Source organism: Stenella coeruleoalba (genome assembly GCF_951394435.1).
Source record: "Stenella coeruleoalba genome assembly, chromosome: 14".
Classification (NCBI taxonomy): Eukaryota; Metazoa; Chordata; class Mammalia; order Artiodactyla; family Delphinidae; genus Stenella; species Stenella coeruleoalba.
In genome coordinates, this window is record NC_137160.1 from 78,872,186 (window position 1) to 78,896,520 (window position 24,335).

Sequence of the window (24,335 nt, forward strand, 5' to 3'; positions counted from 1 at the left end):
TAAAAACCCAGTCTCAAAGGAAGTAAAAAATACACAGACCTGAATGAAAATGAAAATACAGCATATGAAATTGTGGGATGCAACTAAAGCAGTGCTGAGAGGGAAATTTATGGTACTAAGTGCTTATATTAGGAAAAAGGAAAGGTCTCGAATTAATAATCCAAGTTTCTGAAGAATTTAAGAACCTAGAAAAAGATCAGCAACATAAACCCAAAGTAAGTAGAAGGGAGGAAATAATACAGTAAGAGCAGCAATCTAAGAAATTGAAAAGAAGGAAAAAAATAAGCAAAATCAATGAAATTTAAAGCTGATTCTTTGAAAAATAATCAGTAAAATTAAAAATTAGACAGAAAAATCCTCAACAAAATATTATCAAATTGAGTCTAACAATGTATAAAAAATAATTATACACCATAACCAAGAAAGATTTATTTAAGGTATGAAAGGTTGGTTCAACATTTGAATGTAATCTACCTCATCAACAGGCTAAAGAAAAAAATCAAATAATCATATCAATTGATGCAGAAAAAGCTGATATAATCCAACACTCATTTATGATAAAAATTCTTAGCAAGTTAGGAACATAGAACTACTTCAACTTGATAAAGAGCATCCACCAAAAAACAAACAAACAAAAGAAAATATCATACTTAATGGTGAAAGATGATGGCTTCTCTATAAGATCAGAAACAAGACAAGGATGTCCTTTCTTGCCACTTCTATTCAACACTGTATGGAAATTCTAGCCAGGACAATTAGGCAAAAAAAAGAAAAAGACATACAGAGTGGAAAGAAATAAAATGGTCACTACTTGCAGAAATCTGATTGTCTACATAGAAAATACCAAGGAATCTACAAAAACACTAGAACTAATAAGTGAGTTGAGCAAGGTCACAAAGATTTGAGAGCAGTCCAAAAAAAAAAATCAATGTCATTTCTATATACTAACAATAAACATGCATGCAGATACTGACATTAAAAACAGTATCAGAGCTTCCCTGGTGGCGCAGTGGTTGAGAGTCCGCCTGCCAATGCAGGGGACACAGGTTCGTGCCCAGGTCTGGGAAGATCCCACATGTCGCGGAGCAGCTAGGCCCGTGAGCCATGGCCGCTGAGCCTGCGCATCCGGAGCCTGTGCTCCACAACGGGAGAAGGCCACAACAGTGAGAGGCCCATGTACCGCAAAACAAACAAACAAAAAAAACAGTATCATTTACAATCACTCCATAGAAAATTAAATACTTATGTATAAACTTAAAAAACATGTACATAATCCACATGCTGATAATTACAAACTGCTGATGAAAAAAAATCAAAGATTTAAGTAAATGAAGAGACATATATACCATGTTCAAGGGTCAGAAGACTCAATATAGAAAAGTGTCAATTCTCTCCATACTGATTAATAGTTTTAATGCAAAATCCCAGCAAGGTTTTTTATAGACATAGTAAAACTTCTAAATTTATATGGAAAGCCAAAAGAGCTAGAATAGCTAAACAATCTTGAAGAAGAACAAATCACTTTACCTGATACTGAGGCTCAGAAAACAGCTACAATAATCAAGACAGTTTGGTGCTGATGGAGAGAGAGACACACACAAAGATCAACTGAGCAGACTAGAACACCCAGAAATAGGCACACACAAATAGGCCCAACTGATTTTTTGTTTTGTTTATTTATTTATTTATTTATTTTTGGCTGCATTGGGTCTTCGTTGCTGTGCACAGGCGTTCTCCAGTTTCAGAGAGCATGGTCTACTCTTCGTTTCGGTGCACTGGCTTCTCACTGCAGTGGCTTCTCTTGTTGCAGAGCACCAGCTCCAGGGGCACGGGCTTCCGCAGTCCTGGTGCGCAGCCTTCAGTAATTGCGGCTTGCCAGCTCTAGAGAGCAGGCCCAGTAGCTGTGGTGCAGGGGCTTAGTTGCTCCGTGGCATGTGGGATCCTCCTGGACCAGGGATTGAACCCGTGTCCCCTGCACTGGCAGGCGGACTCTCAACCACTGCGCCACCAGGGAAGCCCCCCAACTGATTTTTGACAAAATGCAAGAGTAATTCAATGGAGGAAGGATACCCTTTCAACAAATGCTGCTGGAGTGATTGGAGATCCACAGGCTAAAAACAAACCTTGACCTAAACTTCATACCTTATACAAAAATTAAAATGGATTACGGACTTAAATGTAAACATAAAACCATAAAACGTTTAGGAAAAAAGCACAGGAGAAAATCTTTGGGATCTAGTCATAAGCAAAGCGTTCTTAGACTTGACAACAAAAGCATGATCCATAAAAGGAAAAATTGATAAACTGTACTTAAACAAGATTTAAATCCTCTGCTCTGCAAAAGACTCAATTAAAAGGATGAAAAGACAAGATACAGACAGAGAAAGTATTTGCAAACCACATATCTGACTAGTAGGTAGAATATAACAAGAACTCTCAAACCTCAACAGTAAAAAAAAAAAAAAGGAAAAAGAGCAAAACAATCTCATTAGAAAATGGGCAAAGACAAACAGTAATTTCACTAAAGAAGATATACAAATGGCAAATAAGTACATGAAAAGATGTTCAACTTCATTAGCCATTAGGGAAGTCCAAATTAAAACCACAATGAGATAAACTACATATCTATCAGGATGGCTAAAATAAAAAATAGTGATTAAAGATATGGAGAAACTGGATCTCTCCTACATTGTTTTCCTATATATAAAATGGTACAGCTCTCTGGAAAACAGTGTAGCATTTTCTTATAACACTCAACATGCAATTATCACATGACCCAGCAATTGCATTTCTGGGCATTTATCCCAGAGAAATGGAAAAATATGTTCACATAAAAACCTATACACAAATGTTCACAGCAGCCATTATTTGTAATAGCCAAAAACTGGAAACTCAGATGTCATTCAATGGATAAATGATTAAACAAGCTGTAGTACATCCACACCATGGAATACTACTTAGCAATAAAGAGGAATGAACTACTGATACATGCAACAACTTGAAAGAATCCCTAGAGAACTATATTGAGGTTTTTTTTTTTAAAAAAAGCCAATCTCCAAAGGTTACACACTGTATGATTCCATTTGTATAACTTTCTTGAAGTGACAAAATTATAGAAATGCAGAACAGATTGGTGGTTGCCAGGGATTAAGGATAGAGGGTGGGGAGAAGGGGATGGGAGCAGGTGTGGTGATGGAACTGTTTTTTATCTCAATTGTGGTGGTAGATACACAGACCTACACATGTGAGTAACTGCATAGATCTAAATACACACACACACACACACACACACACACACACACACACGCACACACAGAGGAGTTGCAATAAAACTGGGGGAAATCTGAACAATATCAATGTCTTAGTTGTGATATTATACTATAGTTTTTTAAGACATTATCATTGGGGAAAACTAAGTACAGGGTATGTGAGATATCTATACTATTTCTTACAACTGTGTATGAATCTACAGAATCTCAAAATAAAGTTCAATTTAAAAGTTCCATGTAGTTCATGTATAGTTGTATATTCATCACTCACTTTTTAAGGCATTTATTGAGTTGCTCACATGTGTGAGGCATTAGCTTAAGTGCCGATGGAGTGGAAGTGGGGAGAAAGAGGGTGGGCAATCTATGAAGAGGTACTGAGACCCCACCTTCATTGACGTCACAATTGTAATTATATAAATGTTTTTGTGATTATTTTTACGTATGTGTCCTCTACTAGCAGAGGGCAGAGACTGTTAATTACCACTCCATCTCCAGTGCCAAAACAGTGTCTGGAATATAATAACTATTCAACTGATACCTGTTAAATGAACGAATGACTGAACAAATGAAACAATCAATAGAAAAGGTGGTAAACACCACCAAATAGTTAAAATACAGTACAAAAAATAGTGACGTGATGAAAAGTGCTTATGAAAGCAGAGGAGGGAATAACTAGCATTGTCTAGGCGGCCTGGGGGAAGGCTTCAAAGATGTGATCTTTCAGGCCAATCTTACAAGATGAGATGGGGGAAGAGGAGAAAAACCATTCCAAGCAGAGGGAACGGAGCATTCAAAAGCACAGTGGTGTAAGAAAAGCATGGGATTCCCTGGGACCAGCAAAGAGTTTGTTGTGCTTGAGTTTATAGTTCTCTACTGAGGGAGGAAGAGGGTGAAGCTAGAAGTCTGACTGTGGATTCGACACTAAGGCAAGTTGGGCTTTTGTACGAGTAGTGTGGTGACACTAGAGTTTTTGAAGCCAACAAATGATGATCAGATTTGCCTTTTAGAAAGTTAACTCTGATGGCAGTGAGGAGGATGCACAGCAGGAAGGACAGACAGAAGGTGAGAAACCAAGATAAGGGCTTAAAGTGAATGAAAATTCTCAATTCTTCATAACCAATTTTCCAGAAAACTCCAACCTCCAAAGTTCTGCATTCGTGGAAGGTGAGTGTTCATAACTACTGGCCTGAATGGTTTATAACATTGTTATCTTTAAATCTGTGTAATGAATCATATCACGGGGCTGCAAAGTAGAGACATTTAAGTTGCTCTTTTCTGCAGATTCTTCCAATAGAAGCATGCTGTTTTAGTTTTTAATTTGAAATTTCCCTTTTAAAAATTTTTAAAAATTTGAAATAATAAACTATTTTTTATACTTCACAAACTTTCACATGTTGGTGGTCCATTTATTAATATTTTGACCTCAAAAATGACCATTTCCACATGCTGTATTCATGCTATTAAGGAACTACACTTCTCTTAAACACAAAATGACTATTTTAGCAACAAGTTACAGCTTCAGTAAATAAAATATTGATCTTTAGAGAGAATTAATTACAAATGGAGAATAACTATAAGTACTTTCCACACATTTCTGTGCACATATACATGTATTTGTTCATGATAAAATGTAAATACAATTGAATGGCATCTCTCTAATGTAATAATAACGTGGCTGAACCACCCCTGTCCCCCCCTCAAAACCTCTGCCAGGTTGGAGAGGGAAGAGCAAAGGGGTTAAATATACTTCCTTCAGGGCACAATAACGTGACTTTATCCCCCTTGCTTTCTTTTTCTATTAAGTGACAATTTTAACAGCTCTTTTCTAACAGCAAAGAGAGGAACATGGATTATAAGAGAATGGCAAGCTGTGGAATTTACAGGCAGGTAACGCTTTTCTTTCTTCTACAAGGAATAAAGACATTTAAATAGTTTTGTATGTAAAACCTCACAGACGGGTATTAAATACTATTTTTTTTTTTTATTCTAGAAAAAGTAACACACAAAGAAAAGTTGACAGAACAGTATAATGAACCACCTCAGGCCCAGTTTTAAATTATCAACCCACTGTCCACCCTCCATTATTTTGAAACATGTCCTAGATAGACCATTTCACCCATGAACAGTTCAGACTATATCTCTAAAAGAACTACTTTCAAAAACATAGCAACTATACCATTAGTATACCTAAAATTTAACAATCAATTTTAATGTCGTCAAGGATAAGTTCAAATTTTCAAAGTTCCCAGATTGCCTCATAATTTTTTTGTTGCTCTATTATCTTATATATGAATCAAAGTTTAGGTCCAAATATTGTGGTTAACTGATCTGTCAAAATTTTATTTTAATGGCAATAATTCAATATGTTTTAAAAATTAAACTTAAAAAAATTAAACTTAGAAGTTTTAATGAATTTAAATAACTAAATCTATTATAAAATGAGTGAATAACCAGATTAAGTCACCCAGGCAGGACAATGTTGATATGTGTGCTACAAATACATGGGCACTTGGTCACACTAAGCAAACTTGAAAAAAAAAGCTGGGGTGGGGGGAGGGCTGATTTCATTTTTGCCTGTTTTAAAAACGCTTCATTTTTCGGTCACTTTTAAGTACAAAACTGCACGTAATAATGATTTTAATAAGGAAGTCCATTAAACCATGCTAACAAAACTCTTTTGTAATCTTTCACTTGTGTGTTTTAATATTTGCCCTGTTTTACTTTGGCCAAATACTTCCTCCTTCATTTGAAATTAGCTTGAAATCACAGGGCTTCAGAGTTTGGAGGGATCATGTGGCTTCCTCAACTCAGAGAGTAGGCAGCTTTGATATTATTATAATACTGTTTCCCAGTGAGAAAGCTAGGATGAGAAATCAATCTGCTGACAATTACAGACTATGTTCTAATTTGTTAACAGACAGTGCTATGTAAATATAATCAGTAAAAGTTTTATTAGCACAACATGAAATGACTTTGGAGTTTATCCTTTTATAAAGCTTGGTAAAGTAATATTTTCTCCATATTGAAGAGATCTTGTTATACGAGTAAGAAAGAAACACATTTAGTTCAAGATTTGAAATAATAAAGGTTAGCAGCTTATCATGAGCAGAAGTCTACGGAAGTCAACATGGTGAATGCCAGACTCTTTACTCAGATACTAATATAACAAAGAGTCATAAACTTGTATATGTCAATCAATAATTGACATATACAAGTTTATGTCAATCAATAAAAAATGTAATATAAAATATTTGATGGTTGTGAGATACTGTAATTAGAAATTACTAGGTCTTCTGAAGTTTGCATATCAACTTCTAATGGTAATTCTTAGGTTCAAAAAAAAGTATACGGTGGTCCCTTCCATATTCATTGGTAAATTCTAGACAGCAGTTCACTATGGAGTAAATTTATTAATCAAAAGCAAAATTTGTTACTGAAATTTAGGAGTCTCAGTGCACTCCATGTATGTGACACTTTGCATTAAGCCTAGGGCTTAGAATGCCCAGTAAAATAATTAACAATACTTAGTGAGTGCTTGATATGTGCAGGGAACTGCATTAGGAGCATTAGCAAACTGTAAAATAAAGTGTCAGAATGATACCAAATTCAACCATTAATACATCTGGTTTAAAAGAAGTGCTTAAAGAGAGCAATTTAGAGATGGGAACATTTGAGATTTAATGTTTTAAACTCAGAGCATCTTGTAAAAATTCCCAAGAACTTAACTGTTCCAAGTTCTACAACATAAAAAAACCTTGTATGGACTTTGAAAATTTAGAACGTTGACAATGAACTGACTTCTAAGCCTGTTTATTTTTATTGTTTACACTGACGTCACTCATTTTCCCCCAGAGTCCCTCATGTACTAATTGCACTTTATCCTCTGTATGTTCCAAAAATTTTTTCTGACTCAACAAAATGCAAAATTCAAGCTCTTGATTCTTTTAAAACAAAGTAAATGCAGGTGTCATAGCAAATATAATCCACTACATTCAGGTAAGGCAATTATAGAGTTGATTTGTTCAGTTATTATATAAAAGTGCAGGTGTAAATCTCTGTTAATGTACAGGAGAGATGAATATCACATTCTAACCCAACCATCCATCTTACCTGCCTCACAAGGGAGAAGCAGTGTTCAGATCAACAACACCTATTCACAGGGCTTCCCTGGTGGCGCAGTGGTTAAGGATCCGCCTGCCAATGCAGGGGACACGGGTTCGAGCCCTGGTCCGGGAAGATCCCACATGCCACGGAGCAACTAAGTCAGTGCGCCACGACTACTGAGGCTGTGCTCTAGAGCCTGCGAGCCACAGCTACTGAGCCCGTGTGTCACAACTAATGAAGCCTAAGCACCTAGAGCCCATGCTCCACAACAAGAGAAGCCACCGTAATGAGAAGCCCACACACTGCAACGAAGAGTAGCCCTGGCTCACCTCCACTAGAGAAAGCCTGTGTGCAGCAATGAAGACCCAACACAGCCAAAAGTAAATAAATAAAATAAATTTAAGTAAATAAATAAAAATTTTTTTAAAATTCCTCTTCACATTTTGACAGTGATGGAAATCTCATCTAAGAAATGTGCTATCAGCACTATTACTTTACAATATGTTCAATAACATGAAAGATATATGGCAATTACAACTTTCTGATCCCACAGTCCTGTTTTATTTTGTTTTTTTTGTTTTTTGCGGTACGCGGGCCTCTCACTCTTGTGGCCTCTCCCGTTGCAGAGCACAGGCTCCGGATGCGCAGGCTCAGCGGCCATGGCTCACGGGCCCAGCCGCTCTGCGGCATGTGGGATCTTCCCGGACCAGGGCACGAACCCGCACCCCCTGCATTGGCAGGCGGACTCTCAACCACTGTGCCACCAGGGAAGCCCAGTCCTGTTTTTTTTAACACTTGAGTGCATCTCTCCCTCCCACCCCCTTCTCTACCCGCCCTCTCCCCCTCTCTCCGTCTCTCTTCTCTTTTCCTGCTCTGTTAATGCGCATTAGAAGCTACAAAAAAAAAAAAAAAAGGAAACTACAGAAAGTTTAGTCAAAAATAAATTAATTGATAAGGCTCTTTCTTAACTGAAAAATGATCAGTTAGTAATACTATTAATAACATTATTAATAGTATTATGGTTCTTAAAATGATAATAACAGTTTACTTTCCCATACTTAACACTATTTAGTTCTCTTTCTGTCATGATTTTTCAGAGTCTGGAGCCCCATGCTGTATTTATACTTCATTTTTTTATTACTTCAATGAATCACTCAGTATATGTCCTCTACTTAACGTCCTCTTGTTAATACCCATGCACCCCCTTCACCTTGTCAGGGATAACTAGAATTCAATTTGTTTTTCTAAGATGCTAGCCAGTTAAGGATCACTTAAATTTTGTAAGCTTAGTCTACTTAATCATCTAGTCATTAAACACAATGTTAAAAAGCAAGCCTACTGGATCATACCTACTTTTTGAAAGCAGCTTCTAAACTGGTATTCAGGTTTACTATAGTGATATAAATTTGAAGTAAAATTTTTAGTAAGATGAGAATAAAGACATCTATTTTTTAGGGCCAGATCAGGAAAAACTTTTAAAATAATACAAAATAGAATGGATTAAATTAAGGAGGCTGAAATATAGCCTTTACAATAATGGACAAGAAATATTCATTAATCAAATGATTGCAGTAATTGGTTACTTTGGACAAATCCAAATTCTCTCCCCTCTTAATGGTGATCTTAAAGGACTCATAACCAAGAGGTTTAAATGTAAAACTTGAAAAAAAATCCATAATCGGCAGGAATATAAGAGGAAGGAAGGCTGGTGATAGTCTAAGGGAAAAAGGGGAGCTAAAGTTCCTCTGGAACAGATGAAGGCCAAGGAAAGAGCCATGTGTTTAGGGAGATAAGTATGCATCCCTTTAAGCCCTTGTTGGTTGATAGAACTGTCAGAACACTACTAGCTAATATTTCTGGTGGATGGAGAAAATGGGAACATATTCTTAAACAATGGGAGGCTTGGTTGAGGCATACAATGTAATAATGCTATTCACTCTTATCTGAAAAAAAAAATTAAACCATGTTTTGGAAAGCAAGTTCTTATCATCTATCAGCCGTAGAATCTCCTATGATTGGAAAGAAACCTAAAGTTTTACTGAAGATAGAATAACTAAGGAACTATTCAGAACAATCTGTAAGAATAAAAACTAAAAAAAAAAAAAAAAACCTTAAAAAAAAGTCAAAATCCACCTTGAATATCCACGTGATAAGGCTGGTTTGTAAATGATGTGGAAGAAGTATATTCAGACATAGAAAGATGAATATTTGTTGATATGGTATAGTGATATACTGTTAAAGTTTTTAAAAAGCAGCTTATAAAATAATACATACAATATAACCTTCCTACTTTTTTTTTTTTTTTTTTTTTTGCGGTACGCGGACCTCTCACTGCTGTAGCCTCTCCCGTTGCGGAGCACAAGCTCTGGACGCACAGGCTCAGCGGCCATGGTTCACGGGCCCAGCCACTCCATGGCATGTGGGATCTTCCCGGACTGGGGCACGAACCCATGTCCCCTGGATCGGCAGGCGGACTCTCAACCACTGTGCCACCAGGGAAGCCCCCTAATTACTATTTTTAAATAACTGAAAAAAAGTCTGGGAGGTTATATGTCAAAAAATATTTGGGTATAGGAGGTAAGTTTTATTTTCTTCTAAATTACTCATCTGTATTTTCTATTTATTAACATAAAAAGCATGTATAACTTATATAGTTGTTAAAATTTATAAAAGAGTTATATTGGGTCAAGGACTTCCCACCATTTTGTGTGGAAAAGGAGAAAAAGTTAAAGGGAATAAAGGAGATCTTAGCTTCCGTATCTATTCATTTAACAAGTCTTCTTGCTGGGAACTCTGAACTTCAGGATTAATAAGGAACTGATTCTACAACATCTTGTAACAGGGAACTTATAATTTTAGAGTGATATAAATTCATCATTACTACTTTTAACTAAATAAATAACCGTGCAGATTAAAATGTCTCCACAGTGCCTGCTACACTATAGAATGTAACTAACAAGTTTCTAGCCTATGGAACATACAATAATATTAGTTTTAGGCATCTTTCAGAGAGAATAAAACATTTATATAAAAAGAATCCAAACTGAGGATTGTGAACCTTTTTTTTTTTTTTTTTGCAGTACGCGGGCCTCTAACTGTTGTGGCCTCTCCCGTTGCGGAGCACAGGCTCCGGACGCACAGGCTTAGCGGCCATGGCTCACAGGCCCAGCCGCTCCACTGCATGTGGGATCCTCCCAGACCTGGGCACGAACCCGTGTCCCCTGCATCGGCAGGCAGACTCTCAACCACTGCGCCACCAGGGAAGCCCTATGAACTAACTTTTAAACAAAACACCTTACTTGAGTTCCAACTATCATTAGCACTTAAAATATACAGCTTGAATAACTATTGGGATAATGGGCTCAGCAGGCTTAACTGATAGTCTATATATTCTATTACATCACGTAGCTATGCTTTGGGGAGAAAAATCTATTTAAAAGCATAGACAAAGCTATGTTCAATACACAGTTGAAAGAATAAAACATTTATACAGGAATGAAAGACAGAATTCAATCTTTCTACATATGCCTGAGGTAATTCAAGGTATTTTCTAATTCTAACTAGTCAGTCTAGTACTACTAATAAGCATTAATACTATAAATACTACATTGAGGCCATTCAATGTAAGCTTCTTCAATTTTCCTCCATCCCACTTTAAAATTTCTCTTCACCCCTTCAGTCTTCCTTTTTCAGGTTAACCACCTTTCCCCAACACCACCCAAAAAGGCCTCTTAATTTTGTATCCTACTACCTTCTCATTTCATTAAGTCACTTTTCTTCTTTTCCTTAAATCTTTCATTGCTCTTCACAGACTTTTTGGCCTACCATACGCTCAAGGTATCATTTATTGAGGGGAGGAGAGGGAACTTGCCCTGACAGGAAGACACCCTGGGGAAACAAACTCACTAGCTCCCAATCTCCTCATCTCCAAACCCAATAGGATTCTTCTCAGGTCGTATCCTTCCATGACTTTCATGTAGCGTCTCCCTACAAGGCTCTTGTTTCTTGGTTTGCGTGGCTCTTTGCTCTAGGAGTTCCTTTCCAACCATCTTTGCTGGTTTGTCCTTCTCTTACCTCTTAACAAAGCATCTGTGCTGGGCCTCTTCTCTCCTCTCTACACTTTCTCTTATTTATCTGATATGCTTTCAGCTCTCTCTCCCAAGCTTTGGATGCCCTCAATGAATCTCTTACAGGCTGATTTTCTTTTTTCCATTGAGGCTGTCCTAGTTCTAGAACCTCATTACCAGTCCAAGTTCTCATTCTCAATCTCTTTCTTCCATTAAGGCATTCTACAAACTACCGGTAGCAGTAATCTTTGAATGGCTCTTATTGTATCAGTCTCTAATCAAACACCTTAAATGGCTCCCCAACACCTACTATTTAAAGTTCAAACCGCTTGTTATGCGATTCGCAGGCCTTTGATTTGCCACTATCCCTAAGTATTCTATACTTTATTCACAATGTCTGAACTGGGCTAAAAAATACATTGATTATGTCCTACCATACCTGCTGAAGAAGCTACTGAATATTTAAGACTCAGCTCAAATTCTATCTCCAAGTTACACCATCTCCCTTCACTCTTAATGTGTAGAAAGCACTTAACTTCTTTGCGGCATTAATGTCATTCTGTCTCACTTTTAAAGAACATGGACATTTCTTAATTTCATTAATATGAAATTCACTAATATGCATATGAATAGCAGTAGGAATCTTTTTTTTTTTTTTTTTTTTTTTTTTTTTGCAGTACGCGGCCCTCTCACTGTTGTGGCCTCTCCCATTGCGGAGCACAGGCTCCGGACGCGCAGGCTCAGCAGCCATAGCTCACAGGCCCAGCTGTTCCGTGGCATGCGGGATCTTCCCAGACTGGGGCATGAACCCACGTCCCCTGCATCAGCAGGCGGACTCTCAACCACTGTGCCACCAGGGAAACCCGCAGTAGGAATCTTATTTACTTATTTGTCCTCTATGGCGTAGAGCCTTTTTTTTTTTTTAATGAAAATTTGGAGATCTTTTATTTCGAACATCTTTCCTTGCCCAAAGATACATAAAGTTCATGAGAAGCATCAGCAATCACATTTTAATTTATATACTCTTATCACCATCGCTCAAGAAATGAAAAAAAAAAAAAGCCCCAAATCAGTTCCAGAACACATTAGTAAAATGTATTCCAAAAAAAATACTCCATAGCATCTTGAATATAGGAGACAATGCAGATTATATTCATTTGAAATTAGAGATTAAAATAGAGATTACTTCTCCAGGATCTGAGATAAAGTTTGCCTCTGCCTTATTTCTGAAGAAAAGATCTGGGAAACAAATTAGCTAAATAAACAGTACTCTGTGTGTGTGTGTTGGGGGGTGTTTAATAAATGACTTAAAAGAAATCATTTCAAAACACTTTCATTTGAATTATTTTACAAAAATAAGCAATTCTACTCCTAGGCCTATACCCAAGAGAATTGAAAACATATGTTCACACAAAAATTTGTACATGAATGTTCACAGCAGCATTATTCATAGTAGTGGAAACAACTCAAATGTCCATGAACTGAAGAATGGATAAACAAAATGTGGAATACCCACACAATGGAGTAGAATTAAGCCATAAAAAGGAATAAGTACTGATATACACTACAACATGCATGACCCTTGAAAACATTACGCTAAGTGGAGAAGCCAGACACAAATGGCCGTATATTGTATGATTCCATTTATATGAAATATCCAGAATTGGCAAACCCACAGAGACAGAAAGTAAGTTAGTGGTTGCCAAGGGATGGAGGTAATTGAGAGTAACTGCTAACAGGTACAGGGTTTCTTTTTTGGGGTGATGAAAATGTTCTGGAATTAGACAGTAGTGATGGTTGCACAACATTGTGAATACACTGAAAACCTGAATTGTACACTTTAAAATGATGGATTTTATGTTATGTGAATTTTAGCTTAACTAGAAAAAAAAAACAAATAGTTGTGAGTTTGGTCTCCTGAATAACTTGATTTGGATTTGTGGTATAATGGAAAAGAAGTCTCACCTTTGAATCAGGAAATCTAGGTTTAAGTTATTTCTGCGCTAACCAGCTGTGTGATCTTAAGGGCATTACTTAACTTTTCTGAGCCTCAACAGTCTCATCTATAAAGTGAGAACAGTTAATGCCTCACAAAGTTGTGAGACTCATGAAATAAGGTGAAATCATTAATAAACTCTAAAGTCCTTCACAAATGAAAAACCTTATTGTTATTTTGTATACTTAAAATAATTTTTAAAAATCCTAAACTGTATTGACTAGTCCATGATTTCAACTTTTGATCACTGGCACATTATCAAACCAGCTTTTATTGTCGCAGATGAAAAGCATCCTGAATTTGTAGCAATTATCCTGTGGGCACCAGTAGTACAGTATGTCACAGATGTATTTAATTCTAATCTTCACAGTGAAAAGTAGCATGAAATGACAGTTATAAACAAAGGCACAGAACTGAGTTTCACTCTAGGTTCTTCCACTGACCTTGAGCAAAAACATAACTTCTCTGTCAATGTACTGTAAAGTGTGCGTGTGCGTGTGCATGTGCGTACGTGTGTGTGAGAGAGAGAGACCTACCCAATAATAGGATTTATAAGATTCATTGAGATACTTGTTATATAAGGCACATATGCAATATCTGGTACCTAGCAAGCATTCAATAATCAGCAGTTGTTATTATTTCCATTTTGTGGAGTAACAGGTTTAAATGATGGGTCTAAGTTTATGAGACAAATCTGAAGCATAACCAGGAATAAAGAATAGATATTTTGGACACTAGATCAGGTAATCAGGATAGGCGATGATTCAGTGCCCTTCCTATTGTTTTTCTAGCATCACATGGATCTTTACAGAATTGCGTTAGCCAAATAGTTTAATTTTTTGCTTATTAGTTAAAGAAAAGACATAGTCCTATTCAGCACTAGTATAAGGTCTAACACAAATAGATACTCAGTAAATATTTATTGAATAAACAAATGAATAAAGAGTATGTTATTACTGGCTGTATCTACAACCAAGCATCAACGCAAAATCCAAAGCATTAACTAGACATTTCCAAATATCCATACTTTTACATATATAAAACATTTTGTATTTTAAAAGTTCTCATTTGGGTGTCCTATCTGCTCTTTGGCATCAATACAAAGGAAGGCACATATTTTTTTTAAAAGTAGGGGGACTACCCTGGTGGCGCAGTGGTTAAGAATCCACCTGCCAATGCAAGGGACACAGTTCGATCCCTGGTCTGGGAAGATCCCACATGCCACGGAGCAACTAAGCCCGTGGGCCACCTCGCGACTAAGAGTAGCCCCCGCTCGCCGCAACTAGAGAAAGCCCGTGCACAGCAACGAAGACCTAACGCAGCCAAAAAAATCAATCAATCAATTAGTTAATTTTAAAAAAAGTAGGAATGTAAATTGATGCAGCCACTATGGAAAATGGTATGGAAGTTCCTCAAAAATTTAAAGACAGAACTACCAAATGATCCAGCAATTCTATTTCTGGGTATATATCCAAAGGAAATGAAATCATGATCTCAAAAAGATATTTGCATCCCGTGTTCACTGCAGCGTTATTTACTATAGCCAAGACATGGCAACAGTCTAAGTGTCTATCAAAAGATGAATGGATAAAGAAAATGTGGTTATGTGTTTGTGTGTGTGTGTGTGTGTGTGTGTGTGTGTGTGTGTGTGTGTGTGTGTATAAAATACAGTTTTATTCAGCTGTGAAAAAGAAGGAAATCTTGCCATTTGCAACATGGATGGAGCTTGAGGGCATTACTAAGGGAAATAAGTCAGACAGACAAAATAAATACAGTATGATCTCACTTATATGTGGAGTCTAAAAAAAAAAAATTCACAGATACAGAGAAGAGATTGGTGGTTGCCAGAGGCGGGGGGTGGCAGGTGGAGAAAATGGGTGAAGGTGGTCAAAAGGTAAAAACTTACAGTTATAAGGCAGGTAAGCTCTGGAGAGGTAATGTACAGCATGGTGATTATAGTTAAAAATCCTGTATTGTATATTTGAAAGTTGCTACAAGAGTAAATCTTAAAATCTTAAAATCTCTCTCACAAGGAAAAAGAAGTATAACTATGTAAAGGGATAGATTGTGTGCGTGTGATGAGAACTCTCAGGATTTACTCTCTTAGCAACTTTCATATATAACACACAGCAGTGTTAATTTTATTTATCATATTGTACATTATATCCCTTGATTGATGTTAACTAAATTTACTGTGGTAGTCATTTCACAATATATACATATATCAAATCATTACACTGTATACCTTGGAATAATACACTGTTATATGTCAATTATACCTCAATAAAACTGGAAAAAAATAAAGGGGAAAACACAACAAGAAGTTTTCATTTGGGCATCCTATATGCTCTTTGGCATCAATACAAAGGAAGGCACGTACTATTTCAAAAGACAGGAGAGTGACTGAGAATTAAAGCAACAGACATTTAATTGAAGTAACAAGTATTCTTATATTTAAGCTTCTGAGTATATGGTTTGTCTTCCCTAATAGAATTGCCTAATAGTTTCGCGAGGGCAGGAATCAATAAGTAATTAATGTCAGTATCCCTTCGCAGAGCCTAAGTTATACACAGTAGGCACTTAATTATACTTAGTTTACTTAAAGAACTGGGTAAGAATACTTCTTGTCTATACAAAATGTATTGCTCACATTTAATCTATTGTTATTGTGCAAAGGATGGAAGGTTGTTAATATCAGAACTAAATCTCTTCATGTGAGGCTGGCTGTATCATTTTAAGAAAACAAAATCATATAGATAGATACACACACACACAAATACATATATACATATACATACATAGCTTCTCATAAAGAAATGCAAACATGTCAAACTATAACCAGTTACAAAACTATCTTCATTTGCCTTGCATATTTCTATAAATGAGGTGACAGACCTGACCCAAACTGGAAAAATATTCAGGTCCCTTCAATATCACTAGGAATGCTGACTTTACTTTTAGGCAAGTATGATGAAATAGATTTACTACTTTGTTTTCTTCTCCTTCAAATCATAGTCAGGTATCTCAGCATTATGCTAGGAACAGTGAAAGATTTAACTGTAAAATACAGTCCTTGTACTCAAAATGTTTACATCATTAGTGAAGAAAAGACAATGGATGATATAAAATGCTATGCACATTTTCATTCACTGGATTGCTAATTTAAAAATCACCTGGGAGGGCTTCTCTGGTGGCACAATGGTTAAGAATCCGCCTGCCAATGCAGGGGACATGGGTTCGAGCCCTGGTCTGGGAAGATCCCACATGCCGCGGAGCAACTAAGCCCGTGCACTGCAACTACTGAGCCTGTGCTCTAAAGCCCGCGAGCCACAACTACTGAGCCCAAATGCCACAACTATTGAAGCCGTGCTCCGCAACAAGAGAAGCCACCGCAATGAGAAGCGCACGCACCTCAAAGAAGGGCAGCCCCCGCTCACCGCAACCAGAAGAAAGCCCACGTGCAGCAACGAAGACCCAACGCAGCCAAAAAAAAAAATCACCTGGGAAAGACAAATATTATATGATACCACTTATATGTGGAACCTAAAAAAAAAAAAAAAAGATACAAATGAACTTATATACAAAGCAGAAATAGACCCACAGAGGTAGAAAACAAATTTATTGTTACCAAAGGGGAAAGGGGGCAGAGAGGGATAAATTAGGAGTTTGGGATTAACATATACACACTACTATATATAAAATAGATAACCAACAAGGACCTACTATATAGCACAGGAAACTATACTCAATATTGTGTAATAACCTATGAGGAAAAAAATCTAAAACAAAATAGATATATATGTATGTATAACTGAATCACTTTGCTGTACACCTGAAATTAACACAACATTGTAAATCACCTATACTTCAATTAAAAATAAAATCACCTGGGAGTTTGCAGCAAAACAGTATGAGCTGAAATAGGAAAAGTTAGGAAAAGCAAATAGGAAGTAAACTTTACACAGGGTTTTGAAGAAAAGGTAAAATCTAAATAGACAGAGAGAAGGGAGGAGGGCTTTTTGAGTGAAGTAAATAGTACCAGAGGCACAGACTTGAATCAGTACAGTGTTTGAGAGACAGACTGACTTCAACAGAGCAGAAAGAATGGGCCAAGGAACATAGGAAATGAAGTTGGATAAGCAGTGTGGGACAGATTAGAAAGGGCGTCAAAAGTCCGGCAGAAGAGGTTAGATTTAATGTGGTGGAAAACAGAGGACCAATGAATCTTTCGGATAAGGGGAGAGACGTGCTGAAAGTAGTAGCATTTAAAGAGGGTTAATCAGGAAGAGTTGGAAAAAACAGATGGAAGTGATGGAAGGCAATCCAGGAATGAGGGGATAGGGGTCTGAGTGGGATAGGTGCACACAGGTAGATCTTAATGTATCTTAATGGCAATGTGATGGGCCTTGAGACTGTAAAATTAGGGGGTACCAGAAACAAGGAAGAGGCATAGACTAATCCAGGGACTGGCTACCAGGTAAAAGGGTCATACCACAGATTAAGACCTGGACATTTCAAACGCTAGAAATACATTCACAAGGCCTAAATGTTTTTCAAGTACCCTATTAAGTAGTTTCATTGTTTTGTTTAGTAAATTTACTGCAGGTGCCCCCCAAATTTCACAACTGCTTTGCTAACACAGCCCCATGAAAATCCGCTTAGGTAAAAATTAGTTGTTTTTTCAATACTTTTTTCAATACAAAGTTAATTAACCCATTACAGGATATGAGCCCCCAGAGACTAACATGGTGAAAAGAGAAAAACATTCTTCTTTATACTCAAGTGTGTATTCTTACGGTCTGGTCCTAGTCCCCCTCTGACAAAAAAAAAAAAAGACAAAAAAAAACCCAACCCACCCCCAAAAAACCCAACTTGTTTTTTTTAGCTGATCTAAAATCTTGAAACACAATCCTGACTTCATCTGGTAGTGATCCAGTCAGAAGAAAACCAACTCTTGAGAAAATGAATTAAGAAATCAACACTTTGCCATGCTGCTTTCCTGAGTTGTGCTATCAAATTGGGAAGAAACCCTCTGAAGTGAAAAACAAGGAGAAAAACGTTACTAATGCTAAATTTAGCAGACTCATTTTTTTGACTAAATATTTAAGTCTACAGTCATCTCCTCCCCGCTTCCACTCTCCCCTTAGAATGAGTAGTAAGCACAGAAATGGCATAAAGAAGATTTATAGATTTCATTCACATGCTCCCACAGTCCTTTCAAATTCTATTATTGCAACGCTGACCCTACTATCTGTACATGATTGCATGCATTGTTTTATATCTCTTGTCATGATCATTTGCTAGTAGAACTGTGAACAAGACTTGAAATGTCCCCAAATAGCAAAAATAACCCTATTTACAATCACTCACTGAGCTCTTCCTTTACCATGTGTGGCCAACTGGACTTGTGCTTTTCGTACACAATCTCATTTAACCCTCACAGCAATCTTGTGAGGTAGGTACTATGATTATGCCCATTTTACAGTTGAAGAAACTGAGGCTTTGGGAGTTAAGGGATTTGTACAAGGTCACAAAGCTAGTGAGCTAGTAAGTGGCAGATGTGTGCATCTGACACGCTCTTGTGAATCGTTAGATTATACTGCCGAGACCAAATATATGTGAGTGAAACCAAAAGTGAGAGATAAGGAACCAGGGCATGCTGTTCACTGTGTAAAAGGGTTTGGGAAGAAGCATCAGTGACACAAATGGACAGATTCCCTGACTCGTTTCTCACCTTTCCTTATACTGAAAACACTGCACTCTATTTCTGAAGGAGAGTGGGACACTGCTATGAAATGGGAGGGAACTGTCTCCTCTTGTAGTAGGACACATATTACATGACTGTTTCATGGTATTGACAGGACCTCAATATCTTAATTTGATTCACATTAAAAAAAAAAGTTACTTAGATCAGCCAGGCCAAGACGAATTAGGCTGATTAGTGACATCAGAATGCTTTAAAAAAGTGTTTTCTGGTTATTCCCTGGTGGTCCAGTGGTTAGGACTCCACACTTTCCCTGCCAAGGCCATGGGTTCAATCCCTAGTCAGTGAACTAAGATCCCCCAAGCTGTGTGGTGTGGCCAAAAAAAAAAAGTATTTTCTTGATAGAATTCCAGTGACCTGAGCAACCTACATAACTCCTACCAATGACCCTGAAATAGAAACTAGCTTTTTAAAATACTTCTCTTCTCTTATGAATAACATATATTCATAAGAAAACACTCTTAAAAATAACTTTCCTCCTTATGCATCTGGGCAGAGATGTTATATTTCCTCCACAAAGCTTCCTTTTATGTTGCAACAGTAAGAATCTCAATTTCAAGCTGAACTAGAACAATTGAGAACTGCGAACTCCTTCACAAGAGATGATTACTTTTTTATAGTTTTTATAGAAATTGTCTAAATATGACTGGACACTTTACATTTTAACTCCGCAACACTCTTCACTAGAGAGTAAAGCAGTTATAGTTTCAAGTTCTGTTTCCCCTCACCCCCGCTTTTTTTCTGCTAACACATGGTCTTTCACAAAAGAGTCAGTGGGATCTCTGCAGACTGAAGATAACGGATATGACCATGGTAAACTTAAGAAGATTTAGCACATGTCAAGTAATTCAGAAGCTTAAAACTTGTCACGTGTGTATGAAACCAGCAAACAGTTATAACTGGTTAAATAAACATGTACAAATTAACAGGATGCAATTAGTAACTACCACTTTTCCCTCCAACTAGTGGTGTTTTGGCAGGCAGCCATACAATCTGCAATAACCTGTCACTACTGTGAAGCCGCAGCAACTTCCTCTGCCCCACCCCCATGCAAACTCTGACTGGGATACTTCTGGAGTGCTAATATAATGCTCAGACAACCATAAAAGTCCTCCTTATCTATGAGTACTGAAATTTACCTAATTCGTACTTTTAGGTCTTTAACATTCATAAATCTTAAGGAAAAAAATCATGCTATATGATCATATTTCAAAGATTCTTTGAAGGTTTTAATTTCCTTTTCTATATGTAAGATAGAATTGTGTCCCCAAATCAGTAATATCCACTGCAATGCTTCTTGAATGAAAATGTATCCTATGTACAACTGTAAGACTTTAATTTACACATCTAACATATAAAATACTAGGAGTTTAGAAGTCAGGGTTATACACATTTCATTTAAACCTTGTTCCAAGAGCCTAGTAAATTTGGGAAAAAAACTATTAAGGTAGCTTTCCTGGTTTATAAAATATTTTGTGTGAATTTTCTGACATACAAACTATGATATTAAAAATTTTATCTACTTGCCTACTTCATCTGATTTCACTTCACGGACTAGAGTCCCACAAATTATTACCTCATGCCTAAGATATTTTAAGATATTTTATTTTTGTACTTTAATAAGTAACTATCCTTACATACTAAACAAAGAAAAAAATTACAAAACAAAGTAAATGTGATCAAATCTTCTGACTTTTCTGCCTCTAAATGTGGTATTACATTAAAAACAAACAAAAAACCAAAAAAAAAAAAAAAAACTGTTCTGCTTTCCTTTTATCCCTTTCTGTAAAAGAAGAAAAATAGGAAGTGGCCTTGTTATTTTTTAAGATCTCCAGGATGAATAGTGTGCCATTTTGAGTAGCTTAATTCTGAAATACTGTCTTACAGTAATAATATAATTCATTACCATAAACTGCATCCATTTAATAAAGATGTCCTTAAATATATTTAAAATTTTTGTTTAAAAGACTCTTCTGGCAAGATTTTGATGTTTTATTTGTGGCTCAGTATTTACCTTACTTACCTAGGAGTAAGGAAAAATCAAACACTTTGAAAAAAATTCCCACTAATATTTATTTGTAGAATATCAAACTACAAATTAAAATAAATAGAGCATATGAATCCAGTGACTTTTGAGGTTGATTACTCTCAGCTGGACTTTGAGCTAAGGCCATAAATATTCACATGAAACTCAACAGAGTTTATTAGCTATGTTTAGACAGAAACCATATTTACAATAAAACATTAAATGTAAAACAAAACACCAAGCTTACTCTCAGTAGATCTTCTCAAATGCCTGTCCTACATTCCCAATCCAACATACTAAAGACTTTAAAAATTCTTTATTTAGCTACAGCAATCAGTTAAAATTGCCCCGGAGATGGCTTTCTTTAAAAGGCTGCCTCTTATTCACTTAGGAAAGATAAAACTGAACTACACTTAAGTCATAAGAACAAGACCATGCTATCAGCACCTTCATCCTGAGAAAGGAAGTTATTATAGACACAGTTTTATAAATGAGGCTTACAGAGAATACTTCCTCGTCACACAGTTAACGCCAACAGCATTTTATACAGTTTTACATTTCGACATTTTGTAAAGAACTTTTCCTGATTCTTTTCCTCCAGTCCCTACAACAGAGGAAAACTGGCTCAAGCTAAACAAATCTTACAGTTAAATTTATGAAATTCTATCAATGCCTACCGTTATGGTATCATGTAAATATCAGAACTGGCTGTTATTATGGATAGTATCAGCTTAAGTTTTAGTTATTGCACATTTACGTACGCTGCATCTCCCCCTTTCCTGTGTGCCAGAGTGAGGTTTCAGGGGACACAACAATAGAAGGTAAAGAAAGAACTTACTTAAAGGAGGACACCTTACCAATTCCTTGATAATGAAGAAAATGCCAGTAACCTTTCATATTTTAATTTTCACATTTAAAGTTAATTCTCTTCTAAACTTATATTAAAAAAAAACTCAAAGAAAACCTTGTACAATCCTAAAAAAAGGAACTGCAGATAAAAACAGCGGGACCTGGGCGCTGTTCATTACTATCGGTATTGCAAGTTGAAGTATTTCCTGTTATGACGCCCATCGGTTCCCACAGGTGCAACTGCCTATGGGTGTTGCCGATTCACCCTTCCTTTGGTAACTGAACCACTGAAGGAGATTTCAGGTTGGCACAATCAATGCTGAGAACTATTAGGGCAGAACTACCTTGGGCTAACACCAAGAGCCTCCCAAATTAGGTTGATTGTGAATTGGTAATTACCTAGTTCAAAAGGGCTGGAGAAAATTTATGTCAATACTTTCATGATTTTTCTAAGATGCACTGTTATTAGGAAGGTATGTGACTTCACTCAACAAATACGTATTAATTGCTTTCTCTGTGCAGAGCTCTGTTCTAAGCTCTTAGGAACACAGTAATGAACAAAACAAAGTCCCTGTGGTCATTCATACACCATGTAGTAGACTTTTGACTATTTCATATGTAATGAGAAAACTTCCATAAAGGCAGAGACTAAAGAAATTTGTATGGAAATTTGGAAGGTCGATTGTAGTGCTTATTACTAAAAAGCACTGTAATTAAGGCCACGCTACCTTAAAGTTAAAAGAATTTTTCCAGAACCTAGTACATAAAATCAGAATTCTTTATGTTTTCAATGTTTGCAAAATGCCAGGTTGGAGGCAGCGGCATATGTTCCAGCAGGGAAAAGGAAAAACTTCTCACCATGAGTCACCAATGACTAAGTTCTTTTAATTCAAGCTTAAAACACATTTCAAACCCAATTACTTGTACATGCAGAAAACTGATAACCTCAAATTAACATCAGGAGCTTGATTTGACCAATTTTCAGGGTTAATATCAGGATATAAGAAAAACAAGTGAAGTGCTTTTAATGGGATAATGCCCCTGTACTGAATTTTGTTATAATTTTGGTCTTACAAGGCTTTACCGCCTAAGGGCCATTTTAGCAGCTTCCATTAGATTTTATTACAATGAACATAGCTTTCTTTGACTGTAGCCAGACTGGGACACAGTCATATTGGATGTATGATGTCGTGGTAGGAATGGCTTTTATTTGTATTCAATATAACAAAAATACACTAAATTCAAGCCTGCTCCAAAAAAAAAAAAAGTAAAGCCCAGAGAATAAAATACACAGATAAACTCTACTCTTCCCAGACATGCTTTATTTCCTTAGGATTTTACCTCCTATGTTTCAAATAACGAAACCTTCTTTTTAGCCAACATATTGGAGGAATTCCCAGAGCCAAATTCATCTATTTAGTCAGTCAATAAATCTCTATTGAGCAACTACTACATGCTAGGTAGGCACTGTTTTATGAGTTGGGGAGACAGCAATGAATAAAAAAAATCTCTGCTCTCATGGAGTCCAAATTCTAGTGTAGGGATATAAGACAAACGAAGACATAAATAAAATACCTGGTGTGTCAGAATGGTGTCCTCTCCCCAATATGGAGAAGAATACAATATGAAAGATAAGGATAATAAGCTTATTTGTTCACAGTTGCAAGTTGCTTGTATCACAAAGTAAGGAACTGCCCTTTGGAAGACCAGGGTAATAGAGCTCTCCCAGCCTCCATCTCTGACTCAACTGAACACCACGTTCTGTTGCAAATGACCGAAAATCTTATTTCACTTGTTCCTAATACCTGGAGGAAGGTAAACAGACGTCCAAAGACCTGAAGTTGGAACCCATTCCTTACAGATAAAAACATCACTTAAGGAAACAAAACAACAAATCCCCAACACTCAAAGGCCACTTCAGGGAATATTATCATGCTGAATGTGGACATACAAGTTTCCAAATACTTGCTACCAGTGGCATCAATTTATCAACTGTCAGGGTCAGAAGTAAGTTCTTCACTTAAGAACTATCCGTTATCTTCACTGGTAGCAATAATTATATTTAAACATTATTTTCGAACCTAAAACAAGTGTTTAAATTTAACGCGATTCGACAAATATTTATTGAACAGATACTAGTTACAAGACGCTTGGTTAGATGTGTAAGACACCGTCCTTTTAAAATCAAGAAGATGGACATTTAGGAAGAATCAGACAAATACAAACCCTATAATGTATGATCACAGAGAATATTAGTGTA

General features: G+C 36.6%; 1 protein-coding gene across 5 annotated transcripts in view; it reads right to left on the reverse strand.

Moving 5' to 3' along the window:
• TAOK3 (TAO kinase 3) overlaps positions 1–24,335 on the reverse strand; it is a 188,587-nt gene that overhangs the window by 151,863 nt on the left and 12,389 nt on the right. Inside the window, exon 2 of one of the 5 annotated variants that reach the window (XM_079942080.1) lies at positions 16,874–16,936. The exons of the other annotated variants lie outside the window; for them this stretch is intronic. The gene's annotated coding sequence lies outside the window, so the exon portion shown is untranslated. The remainder of the gene's footprint in view (positions 1–16,873; positions 16,937–24,335) is intronic. 5 annotated transcript variants of the gene reach the window in all.